At 42.7% G+C, this 24,045-nt stretch overlaps 1 long non-coding RNA gene across 1 annotated transcript; it reads right to left on the bottom strand.

The window, feature by feature from the left end:
• Window positions 1-472: 472 nt before the first annotated feature.
• On the bottom strand, window positions 473-6,836 carry LOC102446519 (uncharacterized). The gene is made up of 3 exons (XR_332124.4): window positions 6,700-6,836; window positions 5,314-5,429; window positions 473-962 (listed from the first exon to the last, which is right to left on the bottom strand). It is a non-coding gene; the product is annotated as an uncharacterized LOC102446519 (long non-coding RNA).
• Window positions 6,837-24,045: the final 17,209 nt, after the last annotated feature.

Below are 24,045 nucleotides of genomic sequence, written 5' to 3'. Positions count from 1 at the left end.
TGACTCAGAGACAGGAAATACTCAGAGACAAGAATTGTTCAGCCAGGTTTAAAAACCAGGTCCTGAATTATTTTCTCTTTCATGATTAGCAGGGCCAACAGCCACAGCAGCTCCCCCAGCAAGGCTCTGTGCTCCTAGAAGGGGCAGCCATCCCTCAGTGCCACCTGGAGTGTGGTACCTCCCCCCTCCACAGCCCTCAGAGCTGTGAAGAGTGCTCAGCACGGTGTTCTTATAGCAATTTAAAGGGCCCAGGACTCCAGCTGCTGCAGCAGCAGCTGGGACCCATTGACCCCTTTGTATGTCTGGGCCCTGGGGCAATTGCCCCCTTTGTTCGTCTCGTCTATGGCCCTGTCCATGATTTCTTTAAAATGTGACCAGAAGCAATACAACTCTTCTCTTATTTGATGAGAGACAATGCTTATATATATCTACCTTTATTATTTATATATATATACATATATCTACACACACACACACACACACTGGATTTAAAGGGTTTTTTCCCCTTAAAAAGGAGCATTTTGAATTTCCAACCATCAAAGTCAAGAGTACAAACATCACGACAAACTATGTTTGTAATAAAATATTCTGTAGACAGTAATAAAGGTACACATTGCATAACTCTTTAGCTTAGACATGACCCAGTTGAACAAATATCCAAGGTTAAATCCCTCTTCCCCCCAAAACCTGTACAATCAGTGTATTTAGGCCAAATATTTGAATGACACATGTTTAAATCAATCACACAATCAAACAATATGAATTTAACCACAGTCATTAATAACAATTCGAATCATTCTATGATAAAAGAACAATGCCATTCATAAATAACAATTCGGTGTACAATGGGATGTACCTTACTTGCAGTGAACTCAGTGGACACATTCTTTCTAATTTCCTTGGGATCTGGTTTTAACCTGGTTGCCAAAATAAGAACGATCAGTCTTCTCAAATGAAGAAACCTGTTAGGAAGTTAATGTGATCACTATCCTGTCCACATGAAATTCAACAAGCAATACAACACATGAGTGACTGCCTTTAACCAATCCTGCTTCTACTGAAACCCATGAATGTTGCGAAAGTCCAGTTCCTCCTTACAGTTAATGCATATTTTCATAAATTCCTCATGTTTCATACTGTAGGCCAGATCCTCGGCTGGTGTAAATCATCATAGCTCTACAGGCTTCAAGAGAGCTAAGCATATTTTCATCAGCTGAGCATATAGTCCTATGTCCCTTGACTTTAAATACATTTCTGGTTTAGGGTTTAGTAATCCCATTTACATCAAGTGGGTAGCTAGCATAGAATGGAAGAGAGTAGAATGATCCTAGGAGGGATAGGCTGGAGGGATGGGAAGAGGAAGAAAAAAATTCAAACATTAAGGGGGCACAAGGGAGCTATCATTTGAGAGGAGATTTTATTTTTATATATATATAAAAATAGATTGAAAGATGTTTGATTCAGTCAGAACTATCAAGCTGTACGTGATGGCCTCTGCTGTTCAGGAAAGCATACCTATTCATGACTACAGTTAAGCACATTCTTAAGTACTTTCTTGAATCAGAGCCATTGTCAGCCTATGTAACTGCATGATGTAGCTACTCTTACTCTTGTCTTATCTCTCCATTTCTCTCCCTACGAGTTTTTAAACTCATGTGTTTTACACCTTGTCTTTAATGGGATTGAGAGCATGGCTATTCTATTGCAGTTGGTCCCCAGACCTGATTTTTGGTGCTACAGAAGAACAATCAGAACAATAATAGTAATAAAAATATATAATAAATACATCTATCCCTTTCTGGAATCTTTGCAAAGTGGCATTAACCTACTCTTGCCATTTAATAGGCCACACCCCTGCACTCTTTACAATGAATGCAGCATATTTTTTATTTCTTCAACTTGCATTTGCAATCTGTCCTGACATAATTTACACATTTACACATTTTACAGAGCAAAGCACAGTCATGCAATTTAATTCCAAAAAACATAAGCATAGGAGACTCGGCACACTAGATTAGCAAAGCATATGATAGAGTTTTGCCAATATGATATCAAAGGCACACGTTTGATTTGAATTTGTGTCAAAATGTACCTGCTGCTCTTCATTTCAAAATAGAAATGTGCTGATGTGTTAGCCCATATTCACACACATGGGGATTCTAATAGCTGAATATTGCATATGTAGACCAATGTCCTTTATGGAGGCATTTTCTTTCCCCTTTTCTTCCCCTGTCCCAAAGCAGCTGGCATCCACATTATCGCCACAGAGAGGAAGCATGAGAGAAATATAGAGATCACTATTCAGGAAATGAAGTTCTGACCCATTTAGGGTCATCTGGGTTCTTCTACTGATCATTGCACTACAGTATTGAGCCATCATCCCAATTCTATTATTTCTTTTGAATAGGGATTTAATGCTCATAAATGGCGGAAGGTGAATGCTAGAGAATGAAAAGTGATCACTGCAGTAAAGGACAAATCAATAAAGGACCAAAGTGCTCTATTTATACAGAGGTCAAACTAAAGGGAGAGAAAATGTGTTCAAGACCTTCTCATGCAGTTTCACTAATAGAAATTATTATTAAATCCCCAAACTATTAAACTTGGATTTTCTTTGAAAAAAGAATGATTATGCAGATTTACTAAAGGAAGAATTGACAGTTACCTGTACCACGTACATTTAGTTCATTTTGGTTTAGAGTAATTTACAGAGAAAGCATTTGATTTAATTTTATGAGTTTTTAATTACGCCAAGATTGATAGCTGAAAATAGTCTTAGAAAACCAAAAACTGTCTTCTCGTATAAGTAAAAGGAAACTCAATCCCCAAAGAAGCAGTGAATTTAGCATTTTTCTTGGATTTTGGTTTTATTTATATATATAATTCACTAGGCATGAAACACCTTAATGTATCTGCTTTATTTCTTCTTTGATCTGATTTATATTGGAGGTTGTGTCATGAGTTAACATATTTGTAAGTCAACTGGCTAAATTCTGCTCTCCTTTATACTGGTAAAACAACATTGAATTCAATGGGGTTTCACTGGTAGAAAGGAGGGCAGAATTTAGCTCTTGGATGCAAGTCCAGGCCAAACTTCCCCAAAACTTGGCTGTTTCTGAGTCAGAAATTTTGGTTTAGGTTTAACTTTAGTACTAAGTCAATAAAAGAAAGATTCATTTCGTTTTAACCTACAGCAAATTTTGACTGGCTGGCCTTGAAAGAGACAGTTAACTTCACAAACTTACTAAATGTGACCATCTGGGAGAATGCAAATTTAGACAAATGTGAAATCTGTGGGTTGACACTTTTTGATAAGAACACTCCACACCATGAAAGCATTAAAAATACATTCAGATGACCTAGAGCATTTTAAGGCCTTTATTTTACAGCAAAATGCAGGGACCAAATTAATCACATACATTTTCCCCAAGTAGCCCAGTGAAAGATACTGGTGTATTACAGTACACAGTTTCATTCCTATTTAGTTTTCTGATTCTATCCCTCCTCATCTCAAGGCAGCTCATTCTGGGTTTTCTTTCACTGAAACTAAACCCGAGTGGAATCTGTGTCAAAACAACAACCTGCTGATCCCCAACTATGGAAACTCAACTGTGGAGTGTGTGGAAACTCATTTTTCCTCCTTCCTCTCTTTATGCCTTGCCCTTTCAAATCAAATAGTGGCTTGAAAAGAGTTTAAGTACTTTGCACGTGAACCTGTGAACCTTCATTGCAGTGAACAGCTTATATAAAGGCTCAATTGAATAGAGGCTGCGGGATCAGGTCCTCATAGTCAGTAACAGGAGTCACATGTGCATTTACAGGCACATGTTCAGGTGTTTTACTTTTTGAACTACTTGTGCTCATCTGAACTTTGAGTAAAAAGAAATCCAAGGCTACTAGTAAACTCGGTTCCACATAGCAAAACATGTAGTGCTGCTACCAACCCTGGGCTGGCTCAGAAGTATTATCTAGTGGTGTAGTGATATTTATCTGTCAGTGAAGAGTTATTTCTTTAGTTCATGCACAATGGCTGTGTCTAGACTGGCAAGTTTTTCCGCAAAATCAGATGATTTTGCGGAAAAACTTGCCAGCTGTCTACACTGGCCACTTGAATTTCCAGAAAAGCACTGACGATCTCATGTAAGATAGTCAGTGCTTTTCCAGAAATACTATGCTGCTCCCGTTTGGGCAAATGTCTTTTTCCAAAAGACTTTTGCGCAAAAGGGCCAGTGTAAACAGCACAGTAGTGTTTTCCGCAAAAAAGCCCCGATCTTGAAAATGGCGATCGGGGCTTTTTTGCGGAAAACCGCGTCTAGATCGGCCACGGACGCTTTTCCGCAAAAGTGCTTTTGCGGAAAAGCATCCTGCCAATCTAGATGTGCTTTTCTGAAAATGCTTTACGGAAAACTTTTCCGTTAAAAGCATTTTCAGAAAATCATGCCAGTGTAGACGTAGCCAGTATGTTTTGGCATATCGTATTCAGTTCTTTCTAGATATGGGATTGTGACTTATACTATAAGCTCACACAGTGCCACAGAGAGGGATAAAAACCTCTGTTCATTACTTGTATGGGTTAACCACGCTTTTGGTCTAGGCCTGCAGGAAAAAATGGGTCCTATGAGGGTACTGTGCACCCTGCCTGCCCTGAGCTGTGGGCAGGGATTGGGTAAAGCACATGATGCATTATAATTTGCTGTTGGCATAAGCAAACAAAAAATACTTACCTCTAATTGGTGTAAGAGAGGAGACCTGAGGAAATTGTGCATCAAAGGACAATGCCTCCGGGAGCTACTGCTGTGATGGTGTAATATATTCAGTGCCCGTAGCTGAGGGCTGTGACTAAAAACAGAATATAGCCCTCACACAACACTATCTTTTACCAGGAGGAGTTATCTTAGCCAGAAGAGCTGTTTAAAAAACATCAGCTAGCCAAATTCTATTTTTCTTGAGATGTTACTGATTTTTTTTTTGGCAAAACACCTGATGGCTTTTATTTTCTATCTTGATACATGAATGCAGGAGCCTGCAACCCATAGTCATGTGAGTAATTCTCACTCACAATTAGTCTCAAGTATTAATTCTAAATACCTATATGAGTAGGAATTGCATGACTAAGTTCTTATTTTGTACAGTGGTTACTGTAATGTAAGATATATAAGCAAATAGAGCACTCCAGAGTATGCATCAAGATCATAGCAGAAAGCAAAGCAGTAGTTGTTTAAAGCAACTTATTTCTTTGGAAACAAAATATTGCATCTTTCCACTCCAGAGGCAAGATCCTCAGCTGGTGGGAATCATCACAGCACAACTCACTTTCTCTTGTAATAGCTCTAGTAGCTTCAAGGGAACCTAGGACTCTTTACACCTGCGAGGGTCTGCCTGTGGCTTTCCGGTTGTTGACCAAATCATGTTCAGAGATATTCAGTCCACTGAAGTAAGAAAATAAAAAGAGGAGACAATGTATTGAATGTAATACATTAATGGTCTGGAGGCTTACAGGAAACCAGGGGGTTAGCACAAAAGTAAAGGCATGCACGTGACTATCTCTGTTTTAAAAAGTGACACAATGAACAGAAACATGAAGGTTTCTGAAAAGGAGGGAAACCTCCAGAGTAGGGGGTTGTCACTTTGAAAGAGTATCAGTCCAAAGTCTGTTTTTTCATAAACTTCCTTATTATGTCATCTACTTGAGGTTAGAGAATCGTGCATTCAAAGACGCTGGTTTGTTCAGGTATCCTTTCCATGAAAACTAGTCTGTTAACAGCCCTATGCAGTGAAATGCACAATTCTAAACACTCCAGCTTCCTTCATCTGCACTTCATCAGATTAACATTAACATGAGATCAATAAATAGCATAATCAGTCTCAGCTTGTTTTAAGTGCCCAGAGAGATAATTGTCAGAACTCTTCTAGACTGACATTCTTTTACCCCAGCCATGCACAGCAAAAAGCACACCAAACATACTGTACTGACACTAAGTATAATGTTGCCCCTCATGAAGATGAGCACTTAGGACCAGATCCAAAACTCATTGAAACCAATGGGAATCTTTTCACTGATTTTAATGTGCTTTGGAACAGTTCCTTAAGGACTGTTGAATTTTTATTGATGTTAAGAAATAGAGAAACTATAATATACAGTTTAAATTGTCCCTTTCTTCTGGGGTTCCAAGTACACACTATCTTTTCTGCATCTCTTGGAATTTCCTAAGGTATTTAGAGCTGGGACTATATTGTCTTGTGCCTTATGCTGCTGTGACCACATCATTAGTAAAAAAAACAGATAGTAATAATATATATTTCCAAGTCTGTAAAGAAAAAAAACCCATTCCCTAGGTCCTAGATTTTTAAAAGTCAAAAATGCTCCCACATCTGAAAGCTGAAATGATCTAATTTCTGGCACAAACAAAAAGTAAACATGGCTGAAATCAACACACTGAAAACAATCTGAGTGCAAAACTGAAACAAAAAAAATATAGATATACAAGTCTGATCAAATCTCGCATTACTCAGCTTTACATTGAAAATAGTGCAGTCATACCAGTATCAAACTGAAGTGGTGAATCAGACCCTCTCTATGTCCCTTCCATAGCTATATCTAGCTACATTTGCTAGAGAAACCTGGGTTAGCTAGTTCTGAATAAACCGATTATTTTACCACGTACCAACATTGTGCTTTCTCCAATTAACAAAACTTACCAAAACAGTAACAGGAATGGTTTACTGAATAGAAGCAAAGCAGGTAAAACATTTCCTATATCCTTTCTTCCCCTCTTTTCATGTTTCCGCCAAACCTAGCATTTTGCAGTGTTTCAACAGACTAAAACAGAGTGGAGGGTTAGATTACAGAAGGAATGTGCTTTGCAACTGCCTTTTGAAAAGGAAAGAATAATTATATTCATATACCAGTTACAGCCTGTTTTTCAATGTTTTTTTTTCTTTTTTGATCTTTTAAATATTTTCAGTGGCACCACTTTCGCACAAATTGTAAGTTTTTCAAAGTCTTGTGCCACTCTGCCTAGAATGGTTTTAGTGAGCTCTTACTGCCCTGGGAGCTACCCCCCTCCCTCCCCAAAAAAGATTTCTTTTTCAGCCCCTTCATCTGTAACCTTTCTGCAAGTAAATGCTAATTGAAAAAGAAAGAACACCACTAATCTTGGAATTTAAATGCATTTAACAAAACCAATCTCAATCTAAATTGTTGTTTCACCATTCCCTTTTCCCCAACAGATGTCGAGAAACTGCAATTCCTATTAAGAACACTTGACTGTTTACTCAGCAAGAGAACTCCAGGCTCAAGCTGCATCAATCTAACTGCGTTTCAAGACGTCAGCCTCCTGAAAAGCGTAGACCGTTGGTTATTTTTAAATGTAATCTTCACATAAAAGAGTTGCTGCATTTTCCTTTTCACTTTGTCATCCCTTCTTTTTTTTTCTTTTTTTAATGATGGCATTAAACATAGATGTCCTGAATTTTTATGTTCCATTCCATTTAGGTTTCTTTCAAAGCGGTTTTATTTTATTTCATTTTTCCCCTTTCTGCATTCAGTGAGTGGAAATATTAGTGAAGATTTGTGAACATTATTGAGAGAGGAAAAACGAATGCCAGCAAATGTTATGTAGTAAAAATGTTAGGCATGAAAAGGACAAATGTGTTTTCTTACTGATCTTTACAGTAAGGTCCCTGTGGGCTTTGACCACAGAGCTGTGTAAAGTTATCTAAGCAGATAAAGGCGACTTTGTGTGGTTTTTCTGTTTTGTACCAGGGCGTCGCTAGTTAAACCGTGATCAGGAAAGCAATACATTTTTTTTGCCTTTATCGCTTCACACAATCCTGCAATTTGTAAGTATAAGCTTTATAATTTAAAAAAGGCTATCTGTTGAACTCAGGAAATGATGATGAAAAAGGGACATAGGCCCCAGTCCTGCAAAATCATATGCTTAAGTTTAAGCATGTGAGGCTATGTCTACACTACAGAGGTTTTTTTGGAAAAACAGCTGTTTTTCTGAAAAAACTTCACTTATGTCCAGAATGCAATCGCATTCTTTTGAAAAAAAAATCAAAAGGACAGAGAGGTTTTTCTGACGTTGGTAAACTTCTTTCTACAAGGAAGAAGCCTTTCCCCAAAAGAGCTCTTTTGGAAAAAGGCGTGTGTGGACGGAGAAGAGGGAGTTCTTTTGAAAGAAGAAAGAGGAAAAAGCACAGGTGCCCCTGGTGGCCACTTTGTCCATAGTAATCACACCTTAAATGCAGACAGCATCCTCACTGAATGGATGCTATCTTTTGAAAAAGCAGATTGCTTTTTTGATGCGCTTTGGCAGTGTGAACACAGTCTTTCAGAAGAATTTTTCCAGGCTATATCTTCCAGAAAAGCTTCTAAAAGAAGCCTGCGGTCTAGACATATCCTGAGCAACCTCTCTGAAGTCAACTCATGGATTTAAAGCTAAGCACGTGTAAACATGTTTGCACCTGTGGGGCTTCAACTATTATAAGTCTGTAGATGGCCTGATACAATCTTAGTTTTACAGAGGAATAAATGTACAGTTTGGAAGTTACACTTACTGAGCACTTAACAGTCTAGAATAGATTTTCCCTATTTTCAGTTTTACTCACCAGATGATTATATGCAAAGGCTCAGCCCCTACAGTCCCTAAACAAGTGGTCCATGGGACCAAGAGTTGAAGGCCCAATTTGCTAGCAGTTGTGCTTGTGTACATTCATAATAACTCCACCAACTTGATGAATTCTGTACTAGGACAGCGAGCTTCAGTCCATAGTTCTGGGGATATTGTTAGAGAAGAAAGTATGTTAGCCTTTGAAAAGCGTCATATTCACAAAGCAGAACCAGCTCAGCATGCATAAGTGGAGGATCTCTGATCTTCTCAGCTTATTTGAGCACCTTTCTACTCGTGCTGGTGTAAGTGAGATGGTAGGGAGTCAGCACCTGGCAGGGTCAGGCCCAAATGAAAGTGAATTCAGTGCTGCAGCTCTATAAACCACCATGGTTTACTATTTCAATGCAAAAGTAAAGAAAAAGATTTTGGAGGCTGCTGGACCTAAATTTTAAAGGAAATTGTCAAATAGTATAAGCCCCAAATATAATTTTAAAAATAAAATATTTAGTTAGTTTAAATCCATATACAAAGAACATACGAATGCTATCCTGGGGCAGACCAATGATCCATCCAGCCTAGTATCCTGTCTTCTGACAGTGGTTGGTGCCAGATAATTCAAAAGGAATGAAGAAAACAAGGCAATTGAGTAATCCATTCACTGTCATTGAGTCCCACCTCCAATTAGATGGAGGTTTGATAGACCTATCCTCCATGAACAAATATAATTCATTTTTTAACCCAGTTATGCTTTTGGCTGTCTGGAAATAAGGCTGTCTCTATGCTGTAATTTCTTTAGTCACTTTTTCCCCAGCATTCATGATTTTACAAATCCCTTTCGTAGTCCCTCCTTGGTCATCTTTCCTCTCAAATGAACAGTCCCAGTCTTTTTAATCTCTCCATACACAGAAGATTTTCCAGCTTCTAATAATTTTTTGCACTTCTCTGTGTCTTTCCTACTTCTAAAATATCTTTTTTTGAGATATGGAGACCAGAACTACATGCTGTACTCTAAATTGTGGACATATATATTTATAGAGTGGCATTTTTTAAAATTTCTGTCTTATTGGCTATCCCTTTCCTAATGATTCTTAACATTCTATTAACATTTTTGTCTGCACACTGAGCAGATATTTTCAGGGAATATTCTGAATAGCTCCAATTTTGAAAGGTGACATCTAATTTAGACCCCACCATTTTGTTTTCATTGTTGAAATCATGTTTCCACTATGCATTACTTTGCAATTATCAACATTATATTTCATATGCCACTTTGTCACCCAGTCACCTAGTTTTTTGAGATTCTGTGTTACCCTTTTTCAGTTCGCTTTGGACTTAACTACTCTGAGTCATTTTGGATCATTTGAAAATTCTGCCCCTTGACTGTTTATCCTCTTTTCTGGATCAAATATGAATATGCTGAACAGCACTAGAGCTAGTACAAATGATTAGGGAAATACTGCTAATTTATTGTCCACTAAGAAAACTGATTTATTCCCCTCTTTTATTTCCTATCATTTAACTATGTACTGAGCAATACCAAAGACCTTCCCCCTTATCGCAGTACTGCTTAGTTTGCTTAAAAGCCTTTGGTATGGAATCTTGTCAAAGGCTTTCTGAAAGTCCAAGTTCATTATATCCTCTGAATCACCCTTGTCCACATGCTTTTTGACCACCTCAGAGATTTCTAACAGACTGGTGAGATATGATGTACCTTTACAAAAGCAGGGTTGACTCTTCTCCAATGTATCATGTTTGTGTGTGTGATAATTCTGTTCCTTACTATAGACTAAATCAGTTTGCCTGGTACTGATTAGGGATGTCAACGAGTAGTTGACTAGACTATTAACTGTTAAGCCTAGGCTTATGTGTTAATCTATTCGACTACTTGTATTCACCCCTCCCCCTTTGCTGCCTCTGTATCAGAGGGTATGTCTACACTACATCACTAATTCAAACTAACTTAATTTGAATTACTTAATTCGAACTAAGCTAATTCGAATTAGTGCATCTAGACCTAAAAACTAATTCGAAATAGTGTTTTGCTAATTTGAAATAGCATGTCCACATTGAGTGGACCCTGAACCGAAGTTAAGGCTGGCTGGAACCAGTGCAGGCAGGGCATCAGGTTAGGACTTAGAGTGTGGAGCTGCTGCCTCAGGTTAACCGAGGGCTGTGCTTAAAGGGACCCGACCCCCTATCTCGGACAGACAGTTCTCAGGTTTCTCTGCTTGCTGGTCTACCTTGCTGAGGGAGAGCAAAGCATTTGTGTCTCGGAGTGCTCTGCTTGCCCTCACTCGGGGCACCATGGCACTCTGCAACATGGAAGCAGATCTGCCCCCAGGGACTCTGCTGCATCTCGTGGACAAGTTGCCAGCAGCCTAGCTGCACTCTCTGCAAGCTGTCATCCAGGAGGACCATCAAGGGGCTGTCCGGATCCAGGGACCATGCAGGAGAGCTTCTACCCTGAGGAGAGCTAACAGTCTCCCCAGTCTGCCCCACCGGGGGCTTGTGCCCCATTCCTCCCTTTCCACCTTCCACTTCCCTAGCACCCCATTCCTAATGTCAAATAAAAGACACATATTTTCAAAAATAACAACTCTCTTTATTCAACACAACTGGAGAGGACGAATGAAACTGTGAGGAGACGGGGGATGGGAGGCAGGAGAGGGCAGGAGAGAGGGTGGGAGAGGGGAGGGGGAAACCTGGGAGGAGGGAGCTGGAAGGGGGAAGCAAGGGGAAGGAGGGATAGGGGAAACTTAGGGATCAGGGGTGGGGGTCTCGCCGGGCCAACTGCCTCCCAGCATGGCGACCATCTGACCAGAGTCTACCCCTTTAAGGGCCCCAGGGCTGGGGGAGAGGAGAGGCGTTTTCCTGGTTTGGCCCAGAGTGGCCACCAGGGGGAACCTGGGAAGGGCTAGCCTCCAGCCCTTAATTCAAACTACTTAATTCGAACTAGGCATTAGTCCTCATAGAACGAGGCTTACCTAGTTCGAATTAAGTGCTCCACTAGTTCGATTTAAATTCGAACTAGTGGTTTGTATGTATAGCCGCTATTAAAGTTAATTCAAACTAATGACTGTTAGTTCGAATTAACTTTGTAGTGTAGAAATACCCAGAGGTAGCAAGGAGTGGGGGAAGCAGGAGCCAGTTCCCCCCAGCACTAGTTCTGCAGTGCCACCTCCTTCTTCCCCCCCTTCCCCCTCGCACTGCTGCTTCTATCAGAGGCAGTGGCATGGGACGAGGGGAGCCAGGGAAGGCTGCCATGAAGCAGCCCCTTCCCATGGTGTGCCCAGGCTCTCTGCAGATAAAGGCTGCTCCACATCCTGTAGAGCAGCCTCTGTCCATGGCAAGCTTGGGCCCACTGTGGACAGAGGCTGGTCCTCAGCAGCAGCTTGTCTGTGGGGAGCTTGAATTCCCTACAGACAGGGGCTGCTACTGGAACAGCCTGTGTCCATGGCCATCCTGGACTGCTGCCACCCCATGCTGCTGCTTCTGAATCAGAGGCATGACTTGGGCACTAATTGAAAGACAATGAGACTTGGGATCCTAGGGTAGGATCCATAGATGCACTTAGGTGCCTAACTCCCATTGAAATTTGCAATAATAGGACCATTAGTGGAGCAAGGTACTAGTCAAAACGAGTAAGGGTATGAGAGTCTGGTCATGCATCTATGGGTCTATGCCTTTTAAAATTTTATGAAAATAGAGGCCAATTTTAAAGAAGTGGGTGAAAGGCCCAGGTGCAAGTGCAAACTATGTGCATCCACATTTACATATATGGTTTTCAGAGCTGTATGCACAGATTAAACAATTTCACATGTACATGAGGTCCTTAGGACAGGGACCATCCTTTATTGTGCGTTTGCATTAAAACTTGGGGCACTGCACTCTAAAATAATCTGGATCCTTTTTGCACCACCAGATATTATTTAGGTCATGAAAAAGGCTCTGCCATTCCTGTCTGTCACACTGTGAGCCAGAATGGCTTGTTGGTCTGTTGCGCCACCCCTCAACCTGGAGGACCAGTGGACTGTTTTTTGATTGAACCCTGTCCTTTATGCTCTGCAGCTTGGGTAGTACTATTAAGAGTTAAAACTGTTGCTGGCATAGCACTCCACATCACTGGAAAACACAAACCTTTCCACCATGTCATGGAGCAGTTCCAGAAAAAGTTTCTAGCATAATACAAAGGATAAATACTAAAAACAATGCATGTGGGACACTCTACCTTTTAAACAGTGGGTTCCTTGGATAGCATGGATTCAATATAAAAAAGCAAGATATAAAATCTACAGCATTTCTAACACTAACACTAAAATGTTTCTGTAAATAAGATTTCAATGTTCACACTGAAAACAGTGCTGGCAAAGGTCATATTTTTAAGTAACTGAACTGTTCTTAACCAATTCTTCCAATGTTTTAGGCACAAACAGGTTGTTTTGCTTTGGCATCCAGAAAGCAGGGCTTTGCTCTTTGCCTCTGTTTGGGTCAGCAAACATGTTCATTGTGGTCACTGCAAGGAAGCTTCCATTCTCACTGCATGTCTGGTTTGTCTGAGTTCCCCTCTGAACTTCTTTTGTAATACCTCTGTGTAGTGAACGAGTACAGATTCTTGTGCATTCTTTCTTTATGATGAATCATCATCGCTCACAACTCTGGCGGGAAAGGTCAAGTGGTAGAGTTTCGGTTTCTTCTCTATTATCACTTCTTTTTGTTGTTTTGTGGTGGGTTTTCCTTTCTGGGTTGAAGTGCTGTGATCAGTTATTGTCATCTTGCAACACAAAGCTCCCCAAATTCTTGTCCTGGCTCCCAAAAGGGGATCTTTGCATCTCTATTAGAGGAAATGAAAGAAGTAGCTTTTGGGGAGGGAGAAGCAGCAAGTTTATGAGCATTGTTATGGTGAGATGGAACCAGACTCTGACTTGTTCCTTATGAAGTCACACAAGTGGCTCCTGTCTGCAGAACAACACCCATGGAAGGTGACAATTTGTTTCAGATGGAAACAATACATCACTCTGCCTCTGTAAGGGTTAGTGGGGGTCAACAGCAGCCAGCCCTGGTCGTGAGAGCAGCTTGGGAAACAGGTGCTGGGAATTATCTGACTCAGCTGGACAGCATCAAATGATTGGCCTGGATGACTCCCAGCTAGGGAATATAAATGAGGGCCCAGCTCAATGAGAAAACCCAAGGCCAAAAAAGGGCTTTGAGTATACTGTTTTGTAGCTGCAGCAAAGACTACATGCGAGCAAGCTAGCCTATAACTGACTTTATAGGGCAGTCCCAGTACTTGCGGTTTTATCTTCTAGAGGTGCCTATTGCTTCCCCAGCACTATCCTGATTTTTCACACTGGCTGGCTAGTTACTTTACTGTAGACTCCCCTATGCTGGCAAAGGGTTTGACCAGTAAATTGCTGGAAGACAGAGAGTCGCCTAATCTAAGTCAGGAATCAGATAATTTATGGTGCTGTTCCACATTTCCATCTTTGTGCTGGAGAATAACCAAAATCCTGAGCTAAGGACTGCAAACTTAACTGGATGTAGCCTATTGTTTTTCCCATGGTGGTGATCAGGTCCACCAGCCTACAAATAGCCTTGCCCTTCTCTCACTGAATCTAGCGACAAAATGTCAATGAAAGCAGGCTTGAGTCTGTCTATGAGATGGTGCTGTGTGTAAACACACGAGCCTTTCACCTCAGAAGGCTAAGATTTAGGGGGCCCAGATGTGACCACCCTGACAATAAGGGCTTTGTCTTGTATAGAACCCTTTTACTCCCCTATCCCCATCCTGATTTTTCACATTTGCTCTCTGGTCACCCTGCAAATGTCCAAAAGTGATTTGGGATGCAAAGCAATCTCATCCTTGAGAGGAGGGGACATTTATTCATGTAAAAAATAGCTGCATCAACAGATGGTTCCTGTTCAGAAGAAATTCACCACTTGGGATAGCTACCAGGGAATAGAAAAGATTGGAGGTATTGGTGCATGGAAAAAGCCATATGCAAAAATCTTGCTCATTGCCTCTATGTGGTTTGCTGGGTCTCCCCAATATTACAAGTTCTTTCCTGTTCTTGTGCATAAAACACAGCCATGTTTTAGAGATAATTCATACTAGACATTTTCACTAAAATGCAAGGTTAGCAAAGCTCCTACATGCTGGTACAGGATCACACTTAGGCTATGGCTAGACTACATGGCTCTGTCGACAGCGCCATGTAAACTAGTTTACCTAGCATAGGCAAAGAAGTGGTGATTTAAATAATCCCTGCTGCATTAAAATAAACATGTCCACCATGCTGTGCTGATGATCAGCTGATCCGGCACAGTGCGGCAGTCTAGACGCAGATCTGTCAGCTGGGGAAGCCTTTGCCAACCGATCCCTTATGCCTCGTAAAACGTCCACGGAGCCATGTAGTCTAGACATATCCATAGTGAAGATGATCTGTAGGAAGTACATCAAACAACAACTATAGACTGATGGGAAGTACATAATGAACAAATGTATTTCCCCCTTCCTTCCCCAAAAAGTCCATAGTTTTATTCCTCTGAAAAACACAGGAACTCCAGGTTTCACAGCTGCATAACATGTCACATCTCTTTTGTATCTGCCAACCTAGTAATCAGGAAACCTTTAATTCCAGGACCTGTATGCCAAGGCTATTGAGAACTGAACAGGGTAGAGAGTTCAAGGAAACAAGTCTCTTCATACCTGAGTATTTGTTTGCTTCACTATGGCCAAAAACTAGCCCTTTGTTGTCAAGTAAGTTCTAGAATTATTTATCTGCTTTGCCCCACTGACATTGTCATAAGGTCTGAAAAGGAATGTTATTGCTGAATGCAAACCCAAGCCATTTCTTACTTATAAAATACAAGAATGACTAACCAGGATAAGCAGTGCTGCTTCTGTATTAATATTTTCCATCCAACATACAGGCTTTCATTCTCAGAGCTGATTTGTAATGGGTCTACAGACAGCAGTTAGAAACAATAAAAATTCCACCCTGACAATGAAATTTATGATCAGCCTTAAGACTAAGGAGCCAACAAGCAATGAGGAAGAACAGACTGTTGAAACCTGAAGAGGATATTAACAGGACTGGAGGTTCAGTTTGGATAAGCACCCAAAAGCCTAGTTAATTACTCCAATGATTCCAAACAGTTTGGGCTGAAAATCTTGGGGGGAACACACATTGTTGTGGGATTTCTGATACGCTGGGCCTTTGGAATGGTCATGAACACTAGAGACTAGCTTTTCTTCTGGTATACAATAAGCACTTCTACTTTGGGACCTTGATTCAGCAAATCATGTAAACATGTATTTAAATTTCAATATGTGCTTAATAACAGTCAGCTAAGCTCTTAAGCATGGGACCAACTTTGGACTTCAATGAGACTTAAGCATGTGCTTAAATGCTTTGCAGAATTGGAGCCTTGGAAGACTGAAGAAGCAAGAAAAAATGAATGTCCCTTTGCTTAAGTTTAGTGTGCTTATTTTATCCCTAACTGAATGCAACAATATTAGATAAACATAGTTTAGGTTTAATGACTGTTCTTCATTTAAAATAACTGCAAGAGACAGGGGTATGGGGTGAGTAAATAGATAGTATCTCTGACCTTGTAATGGGTCATTTGCTTGCAGTTGGTTCTGATGACTCATACAATGCTCCAAGCAGCTGCATGTACACTCCATCAGCACACTCCAGGACTTTGCCTTGGCTGGCTTGTTAAATCTTTTGAAGGTAGCTTAGAGGCAGCAACTGCTACTGAAAGACATGTCTGGCCCTCTGAGTGCATGCCAAGGAGTCATGATCAGACACTTGGGAAATACTAGTCATAGCAACATAGGAACAGGAAAGACTTCATTTAGAGTCAGCAGCAATGTTGAGCTGACAAAAAATGGTACATGTGGTAGAGGGACTTCATGTGGTGTTGGTTTATCAAAATGTGTGTCTCTGAGAGATTCAAAGGGTGTGTGAGAAGCATGTGAAATTGTGAAAAGAATGTGCAAGAACCAGGGGGTTGAGGCAGGTTTGTACTCTTGCAGCCCATGCAATCCCCATTATGCTGCTATTTTTTAGCACACCAGCTGAAAGGAAGCTACTTGTGCTGGGAGCATGCTCTCACTGCAGTGTCAACATACCTAAAGAGAGACCAATTCAGCTTGGAAGCATCAATGTGGGTTAGGGTCCATCATCTATTCCTCTAATGCACTGCTACATATTTGGATGTAAGATGGATATTGAAATGAAAAATATTATTTATTATCATGTATTGTTATCCCTTACACTTTCAGTTTACACATCACTGTTTTAAATCTACTACTGATGTGCCTCTCCTTGGGTATGTCTACACTACCCTCCTAGTTCGAACTAGGAGGGTAGTGTAGACATACCCCTTGTGAGTAGGACCAGATCAAATGGTAAGTGAATATATAGGGTTGGTAGTTTACTGTCCTCTGTTAGGGTACGTCTACACTAGCCCCCTAGTTCGAACTAGGGAGGCTAATGAGGGCGACCGAAATTGCAAATGAAGCAATGAACATTAGCATGTTCCCGGGCGATCGCCATTTTGGAAACTGACTAGCCCGGAATAACTGCCCGCGTCTACATGCGGCAGAGAAGCGTGATTCCGAGATAAAACCCTTAGTTTGAATTAACAGTTAAACCTCATGGAATTGCTTCATGTGCAATTTCGGTCGCTCTCATTAGCCTTCCTAGTTCAAACTAGGGGGCTAGTGTAGACATACCCTTACTGTTTTATGAAGCCAAGGCCACAGATAAAAAAAAGAGTCTTTACTTTGTGTTCCACACAACCACAAAGAGAACAGCAAATATCTGAAATGAATGTTTGCTAATATGTTGTAGACATGAGGCAAACAAACAAACAAACAAACAAACAGACAAACAAAAACAAATCCTTCTGCCGATTTTGCTAGGATTCTGGGAATGTTTTCTATAGATCTGAAACCCTTCTCCTTTTCCCCCATCATGTGCTATTTTCTATATATTGTATCACACAACACATATTCTGTGTAATCTGCCAGACACACTGAAAAGTACGTGAATTTTGGGAGAATTATTTATTACTAGCAGAAATACCCGGCATCACTGGGGGAAAATATAGTAAAGGTGTGATGAATGAACTACGTCAATGACATTAACATAGCATATTCTATTGGAAATACTTTTCTCTTATATATTACTTTAAGAAATTAACATACTAGTGATGTGCTTACAAAATGACAAATCCCATAGGGTGTCTTTTCTCATTCTCCACAAATCAGGAAGGCCCAGCTTCCCTTAAAGTGAATGCCTGCAGCCTCCTTGACAGAAGCCCTGAGAAATGGAGAGGATGTCTCCTGGACTCTGCAGCAGCAGGAAATCACTGCTCTCCAAGTAGCCACTCCCCGAGTACTTTCAGTGCACGCTCCATGGGGCAATCTGAATGGACTTCCTAGAAGCAGCTGAACCGGTTGCAGTGATCAGACAAAGCGAAACACCTTCAGACCAGGTGCAATGAGTGATATCTAGATGATCAGAACATGCAGTACCTGAATATACCTGTTCTAATGAGAATAGGCTGTTCTGAGTGTACCATGTCCTCCTCAGGCTCCACAGTGCTCAAAACCTTGTCCTCCTACCCACCTCCTCTTTGTTCTGTGAGCTGAATCCTGCAAAGTGCATAATGCCCATGGCATTTGCTGATAATGCACACAGCCCTGCCAGGAGAATGCATGCAGCCCAATGGAGGGTCAGTGGTGGGATGGCTCATTTGGGTGTGTGGAGAGGGAAGCAACTTTAATTTCCAGAAGGGGGTCAGTCAGAGCCCAGCTGCATGAAGATGTTGAGAGGCTGTGATAGCTGGAGGCGTCTCCCAGCCAAAATTAGCAAGGCTAGACCCCAGCCAACATCAGCCACATTTGGGTCTGTCCTGGAGACCTGCTGGTGCCCTAGATAGGGGAGGTTGCTGATTCTCTGCCCCACTGCATCCTCTCCCCCATGGGCTTTCCCTTTATGGTGCTGCAGGTGCCTACATGCTTTATCCTCTAGGATATTGTAGTTGCAGTTTATGTGACACACTTAACAGAAGAGACCAGCAAATGCCTATGATCAGGCGCTACTAAAAGCTAATTATCAGTGGGCCTAATTGGGGATCTGCAGGAATCGATTTCGAGATATAATCAAGTTAGTGATGTAAGTTAGGAAATCAAGAGTATCCATGCAAAATGTTGTGTTTCTATGATCAGGCGCTTCTCATAGCTAATTATCAGTTGACCCAATTGAGGATCTGGGGGAAGCAGAGGAATTGATTTTGAGATATAACCAATCCAGTTATTGAAGTTAGGAAATCAGTAGTATCCATGCAAAATTTGGTGTTTCTAGCCCTTACCATTTCGGAGCTCTTTCTGGACAAACAAACAAACTTTCGGTAATATTTATAAGAAGATATTACAGATTACATCATGGCACTGTACATTTCATATATATGTTAGCAATTTTGAAATCGTGCTGTACACATGGCATTTGATGAACTTGTCTGTGATGGTGTGTCTACACAGCACAGTTATTTCAAAATAACAATGTGAGTGTCTACACTGCAATTCTATTTCAAAATAATTTCAAAATAACGGACAGCTTATTCTGAAATCTGTATATCTCATTTCATGAGGAATAATGCCCATTTCAAAATAGCTATTTCAAAATACGGTGTGTGTGGATGTGACAGCTGGAGTTACTTCGACATAAGGGGCCTCCAGGAAATACCACAGGTGCGCTGCTGGCCGCTCCATCAATACTCCTCAGGACTCTATCATTTCTATCTCCTGCAACCCTTAAAGCTACAACCACAGGGGAGAGGGCTTTTGGCAAGAAGATGGCCCTGGCAGCCTTCAGCTATACTGCTGCTGCTACAACCCCTCAAAGGGCCATCATGAGTGACCCTTGAGCCCCCCAAGAGCCCTACATGACTCCCAGGGAGCATGGAGATCTAGGCCCTCATTGAGGTGTGGAGCGAGAAGGAAAACCTCCAGGATCGCCACATCAGACAGCACAATGCTGATATCTATGGCCGTATGGCTGATACCCTGGCCACAAAGGGCCACATCTGGACCTAGGAGCAGGTCCAGCTGAAAGAGAAGGAGCTCTGCCAGGCCTATTCCAAGGCGAGGGAGTGTAGTTCTCACTCCAGGGAAGAACCACACTCCTGCCCCTATTTCCTGGACCTGCACGGCATCCTGGGGGGCAGTGCAGTTCCTTCCCCACCCCTGGTGGTTGACTCAGTGCTGGAGATGCACAGGGGGCAGAGCCGGTTTTGAGGAGGAAGAATAGGAGGAGAAGGAGGAGGAGAAGGAAGACCCTGATGCAGTCAGCACCGTGATCTCAGTGACCCTGGAGCCAGTACCCCACAGTCTGGATCTTCTGAGGCTGGAGAAGGATCATCAGGTAGCGATCTCAGGCACATGACACAGATAGGGTGGAGGTAGCGGGTGGCAAGGGGCTGGGGCATGCTCTTCAAGCATCCTTGTTGGCTTCGGGCTTGCACTGCTATTTGTGCACATGGATGCACATGCAGTGCCAGTCTGGGCCATGCAGCCCCAGGAGGCTACACCAGAGCACTCCTGGGCTCTTGCTCACAGGTTCTGGGGAGGCTGGCCACACTTCAGACTACCCAGGTGGGACACCCTCCCATCATAAGCCACCACTAGAAGGAGACTGAGGACATGCCCTCCCACCCCACGCACACTCAGGAGTGCTGCACATGGCGTATGGGCATGCCTGTATGTTCTAGGAAGCACCTGCTCCTGGGGAAAGCACTGCCAGGTGCAGGTGCATCTGCTGCTCACACACCCCGCCCCGCTACACCCTGACCCTATCTCCTCCAACAGCTAGGGATACAAGTCCTCTCCCCTTACGATGCCACCACTGCTGGACCTGGTGTGTGCACGACACTGAGGCAAGTCCAGCCTGCCTGTGGCCCGCAGGATCCCAGTGTAGCCGGCAACTTCCCATGTCTGCTTATCCCCGGGATGTGGGGGAGGGGCTGCTCTCCTAGGGACATCTGGGCCTTGCTCCAAATACATCACCTTCATATGACCCGAGAACTGTCAGCTCCAGCTCACAGATGAGTGCAAGGCTTCAGAGACAATGTCTCCAGGGATGACTGATCATCTCTCTTTATTCTCCAAACCTGGACCAGCTATGAGATGGGGGCTAGATGACACTGCCCGGGGAGGGGTGAGGGAGGAAAGGCAGAGCACCCCCATGCTGTTGGGGAAGCCCATGGTGGCAAAGCCAGCAATGATAGGGTCCACGTCGCAAAGGTGGATGACCCTGCACAGCAGGACAGTGTTGATGGCCCTCACCACCACCTGCAGAAGGAGACAAACAAACAGAGCATCACAGGGGTACCAGGGCCCTCGGCAGGGCCCCCCCAACCACACAAGGAGCTGCCCCCTACGTAGCCCACCCCAGCATGGCTGTGTAAGGGTGGGGAAAGAAAACCACTCAGGAAAGGAGTCTTCCCCCACCCCTACACCACCACCATCTTCCCCACTCCTCCCTTTCCCTAGGGTTCCCCATTCCAGCATTTCAGCCCCCTCCCTCCTGGGACAATAGGCTGAGAGCGCCATATCTGCATCGCGAGGGCCGATGATCGACTTCTCCATGCCGACCTGGTTCCTGACAGATTGGTAGCTGTCTGGTGTGGCGAGCTTCAACACAGCGGTGGCAACCCGCTTCTCCAGGGGGATGGTGGGTCGCATGTGCGTGTCCCATCACATGAGGGCAGGGGCCAGCCAGGCACACAGCTCCAGAATGGTTTCCTTCCTCATGTGGAAATTCTGAAGCTACTGCTGGTCATCTCACCACTCTCTAATGAGCCAGTCCTACCAGTCGGAACTGGTGTCCAGCTGCTAGAAGCGGCAGAGCACAGTGGAGTTCAGCTGGAAGACCTGTGCTACCAGACAGATGGTGATGGTCTCCTCAATCATCTGGGGGTTGCGTTCCTGCAGGGCCAGGAGGGCAGCCTGCAGAAACTTCAGCACGACAGATAGGGGCTGTCGTGTGTCCGGAGGCATCTCTGGTTCCATGGATAGCAAGCTGAGGTCTCCACAAGAACCACAGCAGTCAGAGAAAAGGCCTTCCTGTCCCTCAGAGAGGTAGGCAAGCAGGAGAAGAACCTGAGAAATGGCTGTACAGTCCCTTTAAGTATGAGTCTCAGATAGCCTCAGGCAACAGCTCTAGGAAGTAACTGCATTCTGATGCCCTGCCTGAAGTGGCTCCGAGTGACCTTAACGGCGAGTCAGCGTTCTATCAGTTTGGACACTCTATTTCAAAATAGCTAAGCACTATTTCAATGCACATTTTGTGTATAGATGCACTAGTTTGAAATAAGCTAATTCGAAAAAAAATCCAAAATAGCTTATTTCAAAGTAAGCATGCTGGATAGACATATCCTGAGCTTGTATGCCATCTGATAGCATTGTTGTGTGTTTGTAGTTCATGCTGTTTCATTAAAATTTTTTGCTGCTGTTAATAATTTGGTAGATTCCACTGTATGCCAAACATATGGCATCATTCTCTGAAGGCTTTGCAATACCTCAAGATGGTTGCCACATATAAATGTAACAATCACATTAGGAAAGTTTGGACTTTTGGAGTCCGAGTTTAGAATTTGCATGTTCACTTGCAGACTGTGGCTGTTTGAAAGTAAACATGCCCTTAATGATAAATCATCTGCAATGGCCTGAGTCAATGAGAAGGGGAAGCTTTCTGCATCTTGGAAGACTGTACAAGCTATCACAGTAGATAAGGAAGATGAATTATTTTAGATCAGCCAGCTCCAGTGTATGTATATGTAGAATTTTATCAGCATTTAGTGTAATTAGTATTATTAACAAAACAATTTTTTAAAAAGTTAATGGGGGAGAAAAATTGGGCTTCCTCCTCTGTTGTGGGCCTGATCTAAAGCCTCCCATTGATTTCAATGGCATTTGGATCAAACTTTGTGGGTACGTCTATATTGCGCTCTGTTGCTCAAGAAAATGAGGCGAAGCGGTATTTACATACTTAATGAGCTCCCATTTTTGCACAAGGGGCTTTTGCGCAAAAAGGAGCCATCTACACAGCTCCCTTTTGTGCAAGCCCCCCCACCCCCGTTCAAGAACCGTTCTTCCTGAAAAAAAGCAGCAGAATGGTTCTTGTGCAAGGTGGAGAGGAGTTGCACAAAAGGAGCTGTGTAGACGGCTCCTTTTTGTGCAACAGCCCCTAGCGCAAAGTGGCGGCTCATTAAGGATGCAAATGAGGCACGGTGATATTCATCGCTTCACCTCATTTGCATATTTTTTTGTGCAAGAGAGCACAGTATAGACATAGCCTGTAAGTCTGAGCAGGGTAAAAGGTAGATGTGAGGAACTAGAAGGGCCAATTCAGCAGCCTGTTTCTGGCTTCTCCCAAAACTTGCAGAGGTCACACCCAGCCGGTCCTCCACAACTGAAGCACCTGGTGTGAAATATTGGCCCCCATTGAGAGCAATGGGAGTTCTGCCATTAATTTGAATGAGGCTAAGATTTGAATGGTGTGATAAGGCACAAGTAATGCATTTTAGCTAGTGTGCCACATCACATCCTCAGGAATAATCAGCATGGAAGGTTCTGAAAGGGGTTGAGGGCATGCAGGATATTTGCCATTGGGTATCTGCTTCTAGCTGCCTGTTTTCATAGCATAAATTTTTGATATATTCCTAGTTGTAGAAAAAGCAGTGTAGGACTTAAATATAGCTCATCAATTTTATTTCCCAAATCCAGAGCTCAGAAGGAATATAAACCAGAATAGTCGAATTCTTTCGATTCTTTCAGTTTAGTTCACCTTAAATACTACACATGAGAAATCTCCTCCGCTTTCATGTTGCACGTGTAAAACGGGTATATTAGTCATAGTCTAATATGATTTTTTTAAAACACTGGGGCCAATTCATCTATGGGTCAACAGCCAATGACTTCATTGCATTACACCAGGGATAAACTGGAGGCCAATGTTGCTGGTTAAATGTTACCAACGATAGATGATGTCCAAAAAGAATAAAAATAGCATTCATTGGGTCTCTTTAACCTATTTATTTGATATACTAGAAGACATACCCAGTGTTGCCCGGGTCTGCAGCAGTCAGGATGGGGGGTTGAGGAAGGGCTTGGGATTGTGGATATGGGACGTGCAATAGTGAGGGTTGGGGGGGTAAGAAGGGACTCATGATAGAGGTAGGGATGCAGGAGTAAGGGTAGGGGTGAAGAAGGGCTCAGGGCAGGGGATAGGGGTGGCAGCTGTCTTCTTTCCAGGGGACAATGGGGACTGTTTACCTTGTTTTCTTGGTACATGCCCAGGAGCTGGCAGGAGTTTTTCCCTGTCTTTTGGCCTCTCCCAGGTTGAGGCAGCTGGCA

The sequence above is a fragment of the Pelodiscus sinensis genome, chromosome 5 (genome assembly GCF_052426305.1).
Source record: "Pelodiscus sinensis isolate ZL-2025 chromosome 5, ASM5242630v1, whole genome shotgun sequence".
Classification (NCBI taxonomy): domain Eukaryota; kingdom Metazoa; phylum Chordata; order Testudines; family Trionychidae; genus Pelodiscus; species Pelodiscus sinensis.
The sequence above is the reverse complement of the archived record's forward strand: the minus strand, read 5'-3'. Positions and strand labels throughout refer to the sequence as shown.